A 6,415-nucleotide genomic window follows, 5' to 3' on the forward strand; every position below is an offset into this window, starting at 1 on the left:
TGATGGAAATAGCTATATAGAGCAATTTTAGCTGTAGATTATGGTCTCATATTGACATCTAGATATATACTCTTCAGGCCAGTATACTTATGATATAAGATTTTTGAAGTGAACAATTGTGATATAGATACAGAAATGCTATTTAAAAATGATGCATTTATGAAAATAATGAGAAAAAGTTTGACATTTTCATTATTTCTAAAAAACATTTACACTTGTTCACTTCAATAGTCTATTTTCTTTTTGAAAAATAAAATCAACATAAAATTTAGACAGATAATTCTCGCACTAAGAAAAGACGACAAAATGAACTCTTGCTGAAATGATAAATTTATCTATTTGATTACTTGAAAATGGAGTATAGTGTGCATGATTTTGAAATGAAGATGTTGAAGCTTATGAAAGAAGCATGAGGTGGAAGCTATTAGAATTTGGAACTCCAATATTGGTGAATAATGATGAAATTGAATGTGAGAGGGAGAGAGTCTGAGAGAGTTATTGAGAGTGAGAATTATCATTATCATTGACAATAATATTTCTAAGGTATTTATATGTTTATAAGTGGATTAGGATACTAACAATCAAGTCAAAATAATAAAAAACAGAAAATCTCTTATCTGTAATGTAATCGATTACATTAAACCTATTGCCGGTTACAAGTGCTACAAAATTAAATTCAATACAGTGGTAACGTCCACAAAGAACTTTCTATTTTTCAGCCCCGAAGTGAATTTCGCCCAGCTGTAACCGGCTACACCCCCGTGGTAATTGATTATAACACTTAAATTATCAATTTTTACTTAATACGCCGACTTAATTTAAGTGCTCAAAGTCTTTCATGTCTATGTTCATCTTCAACCTCTTGAACACTTCAATTGTGACTCCAATGATCAACAAATCAACCACTTGATCTTTACTTCGATAATATTCCAATTTCAACATTCCTTCACTAACAAGTTCCCTCAAGTAGTGAAACCTCATCTCAATGTGCTTGTTCCTCCCATGTGCAATTAGGTTCTTAGCCAGATTAATCGCAGAAACGTTATCAATCAAGAGTGTATCAACATCACCCTCATTACTGCCCAACTCCTTTAATAAATTCATTAGCCACATGACTTGGCACACATATAACAGAGCAAAAATGTACTCGGCCTCACAAGACGAGAGTGCAACTACTGATTCCTTCTTTGAACACCATGTGATTTTTGTTGCGCTAAACATAAATATGTATTCAGCTGTAGACTTTCGATTATCTTTATCTCCACACCAATTAGTATCGATAAAACCGAGTAAATTGCATTTTCTGCCCGTGTCCACTGCGGGAAAGATGATTTTGCAGCCAATCGATCTTTTGACGTATCTTAGGATCCTCTTGACTAGTGCCAAGTGAGACATCTGTTGTCTCTCCATGAATCTACTCACAATACCGACACTAAACGTCAAGTTTGGTCGCACATTGCACAAGTAACACACAGATCCAATAAGCCTCCTATACTGAGTTGAATCAACATATTGCTCATCCTCATTCTTCGAAAACTGTAGACTCGGTTCACACAGAGTAATGTCATTATTACAATGCTTCATTTCAAACATCTTCAATATCTCAATCGCATACCTTCTTTGGTGCATGAGCAATCCCCTTTTGGACTTGTGGAACTCAATGCCAAAGAAGTTTGTCATGAGATCAATGTCGGTCATCTCAAACTCTTTCATAAGTTCACTCTTGAACTTAGAAATTCACTTTTAGTCGCTTCCCGTTATCATTCATTCACTTGTATCCATCTTCACATACACGTCATATTCGAATACACATTTCTCGAAGCCAATCTCCTTTAGGAAACCATCTATCCTCTTGTTCCAAGCTCTTAGAGCTTGCTTCAATCTGTACGCTTTCTTCAACTTGTATACTTTGGCTCTTGGTTTCTCATAACAAAATCAGGGGGCTGTTCTACATACACCCTTTCGTCAAGTCGTCAGTTAAAAAACACATATTTGACATCCATTTGATATATGAATCAATTGTTGTTATTTGCAATACCAACAACTAGCCTAATGGTTTCGATCCTAGAAATCGGTGCAAATACCTCTTCAAAGTCTATGCCTTCTTTTTGCAAGAATCCCTTTTCAACTAATCGAGCCATATGCTTGATTATTTTACCCTTAGGAATTGCCTTCACTTTGAACACCCATCTCACACCAATTGATTTCTTCCCGTCTGGTAGATCAACCAATTCCCAAGTCTTGTTCTTCTTAATGGATTCCATCTCCTACTCCATAGCACAAATCCACTTTGGATCACTTGAAGCCTCTTCCATTTTAACGAGTTCATATTCGACAAAAAGTGCAAAATGAACGAAATCACCATCATCATTGACTTTGTTGTCTCGGAAGAACTCACAATCTTGGAGTCTTTCAGGCAAACCTCTTTGCCTTGTTGATCTTCTCACATTCTTTTCAATTTGAGCTTTGGAGAAGGGTGTTTATGCACTCATAAATTATGTAGAAACTGAATTTTCAATATTGTAACCAGTTACAGCTTTTACGTAACCGGTTACAGACTGCTGCAACTACTTGATCTCGTAAAAAATGACGTCTCGACTGATTGCAATCCTCATGCTTGCTGCATTATATAGCTTACAACTACAGATAGAGTGATACCCTATAAGTATCATCAACTATTCTTTATCATCCAGCTTCTTTCTAAACTACCTTAGAACATGTCGATACGCTACGAAACCAAAAACCACAAATGGTTCAGATTCGGTTTGAATCCCTACCATGCTTCCTCCGGTGTTACCTTCTCATACTTCTTTGTTGGACACCTATTCAACAAATAGGTAGCGATGGATACTACTTCTCCCTATAACTCTTTCAACAATATTCTTCCCCTTTAACATGCTTCTTACCATGTTCATTATCAATCAATTATTTCTTTCGGCAACACCATTTTTATGCGGTGTATAAGGTGGTACAACCTCATGTACTATCCATTCTTAATCACAAAACCTCTCAAAGTCTTTTGAGACATATTCTCCTCCACCATCCGTTTTGAGAACTTTGACCTTGCGATCGATTTGCCGCTCAACCATGGACTTGAACTTCTTAAACACTTCGAATACCTCATCACTTCTCTTGATTAGGTATGTCCATAACTTTCTACTATGATCGTCGATGAATGTGACAAAATATCTATTGCCTCCAATCGAGTCAACTTGCAACAGTCCACATACGTTCAAATACACCACCTTAAGGCGATTCTTGGCTCTATAACCCGTATCCTTGCTGAGTTTACCCTTATGTTGTTTTTCTTACACACATTCTTCACAAATTTCATCCGATATATTGATCAATGGCAACCCCGTTACCATTTAGTTCTTTTGCAAGACATTGAGATCTCGGAAATTGAGACGCCCAAGCCGATAATGCCATATCCACTCTTCTCGACTCTTCGTTGTAGCAAGACAGCTATGCTCTATAGCCTTCAACTCAACCTTGAAAGTTCTATTGGCATCCATAAGAGCTTTAAGGACCAAAACCCCGTTTGCATCCATGATACGTAGCCTCTTGTTTTCCATGTGAATCTTGTAGCCATTCTCAAGAAACTGACCAATACTTTGAAGGTTACATTTTATTCTTGGAATGTATAATACATCCTTGATCAAGGAATGACCACCATCCCTTTTCATGATCAAAACATCACTGATCCCATCAACCACTAGAGTGGTGTCATTCGCGAAATTCACTTTGTTCTTCATAGCACAAACAAATATCATTCCTCCATGCACTGAATTGAATCTGTCATACTCATCATGACATATTCTTCTGCCTGTAATCGATTATAACTTTTACATAACCAATTACAACATGTTTCTGCTGTGTTTCCAAAACTACTGATGTTCTTGTCCGCTGTTGTTACTGCATTCCCCTTTCGTGATCATGACCAAGAGTATGTTATCCTCATCAAACTCTTGTCATGCAACCTTGACTTCATATTCTTGAGGTTCCTTCTTGTTCGCATTGCACTCTTTTGCAAAATGACCGAACCTTTGACAGTTAAAGCATTACGCCTTGCTTTTATCAATCCTCTTCCTTTCACCTCTAAAGTTTCCTTGACCTCCATTTTTTTGCAGTTGCTTTCACCCTTTTGACAAACCGAATTCTTGGAACTTTGAGACCCTCTTCCACCAAAATTATGAAAATTACCTTTACTCTTCATGAGCCATTTTTCTTTCGATCTATTGTCCTTCACGTTGAAACTAGCTTGCAAAGCAATCTCCTCCTTTTCCTTATCATTATTTCTCTCCTCCATCCTTTGCTCATGAGCCTCAAGAGAGCTTTGTATCTCCTCTTTGCTCATCTTCGCAAGATCCTTCGATTTCTCTTGAACAATTATTTAGGGAGAAATCAAAGTTAATGTTATAGGTTTTGCTAAATGTCAATGAGAAGGTAATGAATCAATGCGTGGTTATATACATTTGTAAAAATGAAAGTTAGATGCATGACTATGATTCTAGAATATGAATTAGTACAAAATGAATGCAACATGCCTAAACTATGACATTTACAAGAAAATGGTTTGTCAACAATTTAAAGATATATCACAATTGGTGGATAATGGCAAATAGATAAAAAATATTAAACACCGAAAAGGAAAAAATGAAGAAAAAAGAACATTTTCCTGACAAAGAAAAATGTCTTTATGTAGCCTCAATGGAAAGAGAAAAGAGTATAAACAACCCTTACACCTTATCTTTAATAAATTCGATTTAGAACTCACTGCCCACTTACACCTTATCTTTTTACAAGGCTCTGTCCAAAGTCTTGAAAGAGATTCATAGTATTTTGAGCAAATTTATGCGGTGTGGTTTAGAGGATAAGAAATCTATTCATTGGGTTAAATGAGAGCAAGTGTGCAAATCGAAGGAAAGCGGTGGTCTTGGAATAATAAACTTATAGGTTTTCAACAAAGCCCTTCACATGAAATGGAAATGGAGGATAGTCAATGACATGAGTGCTATTTGGATAAGTTTGATCAAGCATATATATGACAAGCCGAAAAGGAAGATGTTTATTAGTGATGTTTGTGCGATAAATTGAGACGACTCAATTTGGTGGAAAAACTTAATTTAATTGACTCGGTAGAGGATGGCAAGCGTAACTGTTTTTATGATAATACTTTGTGCAGGGTCAAAGGTGGAAATAACATAGCGGAAACATAATGAGAGGTGGCTATGGGATAAATGGTAGGGTCTAATAACAAAGATTGCAATTGTGGAGTACGAAGTTGATGCAGTTGAGTGGCTACCAGAAAAGCACAAGATTTTTCCTGTCAAATCGGGTCATGATGTCTTAAATCTCAGATCTGAAGTTGATTCTCTTTCAGAAGAGAAGAGGATAATGGTTAACTTTGTGTGGAGAATTCCGGCACTGCCAAATGTTTTGTTGTTCGGGTGGCGTTGAAATCTTGATAGACTTCTCAATAAAGATCAATTGTTGAAAAGAAGAATAATTGTCAATGATAGCGATAAGTGTTGCGTTCTTTGCTTTAAGAAAGACGAATCAATGGTTCATCTATATGGTTGATGTGAGTTCAGTAGAAGATTATGGGATGAATTAGTTAAGTGGTTAGGTGCAGAGTTAGATTTATCGATGGAAGAGTTCTCTATGCTTACTTTAAACAATTGAAGATGAAGAATGAAAAGGTTTAGCGAATTTCAAGTGTAATCTGGTTAGCGACTCTTTGGATCATTCGGTTAACGCGCAACACAGTGATTTTCAAGGGAGAAATATAAGATTAAAATTAAAATCAAAACTTGGGAGTGGTTAAGAGTAGCTTCTAATTTTAAATCTTCTTTTATACTTTCTTCGATTGATTTAATGATCCTCTTTGTTGTTTTGATTAATCTGTTGGGAGTTGTTTCGTTTGTAAGGGTTTCAAGTACCACTTCTCCTCGCTCTTAATAGAATCGAATGTATCATTGCTTATTAAAAAAAAAACAACCCTTATGATGAATTAAGTTATCAAGATATTAATTTGGCTAAATTACAATCTAAACCACCTTATAAATTTCTAAATTTTAAACCCCCAAATTTAAATAAAAATTCAAACTTTAATAGAATAAAATATTCTTTTAATATTAATAAAGCTGGTCAATTTTTTTGACATTATCTTCAAATATCAACAAATTTGATTAAGTAAAGGTCATAAAATCCTCCCCTCGTGAGCAAATAAGAGGGATAAAGTATTGTGAAATTCACAACTCTTTTTATTAACATAATAATTTGTTCATAACTTTTTTGGATACAATCCAAAACGATATTGAAGAAGATCGAAATGTTTATTATGACAAGGTTAAAATAATAATGAAGGTTGATGATGACTATTTTCATGTAGCTACAAATTTTTGTTGAACTT

The sequence above is a fragment of the Lathyrus oleraceus genome, chromosome 6 (assembly GCF_024323335.1).
Source record: "Lathyrus oleraceus cultivar Zhongwan6 chromosome 6, CAAS_Psat_ZW6_1.0, whole genome shotgun sequence".
Classification (NCBI taxonomy): domain Eukaryota; kingdom Viridiplantae; phylum Streptophyta; class Magnoliopsida; order Fabales; family Fabaceae; genus Lathyrus; species Lathyrus oleraceus.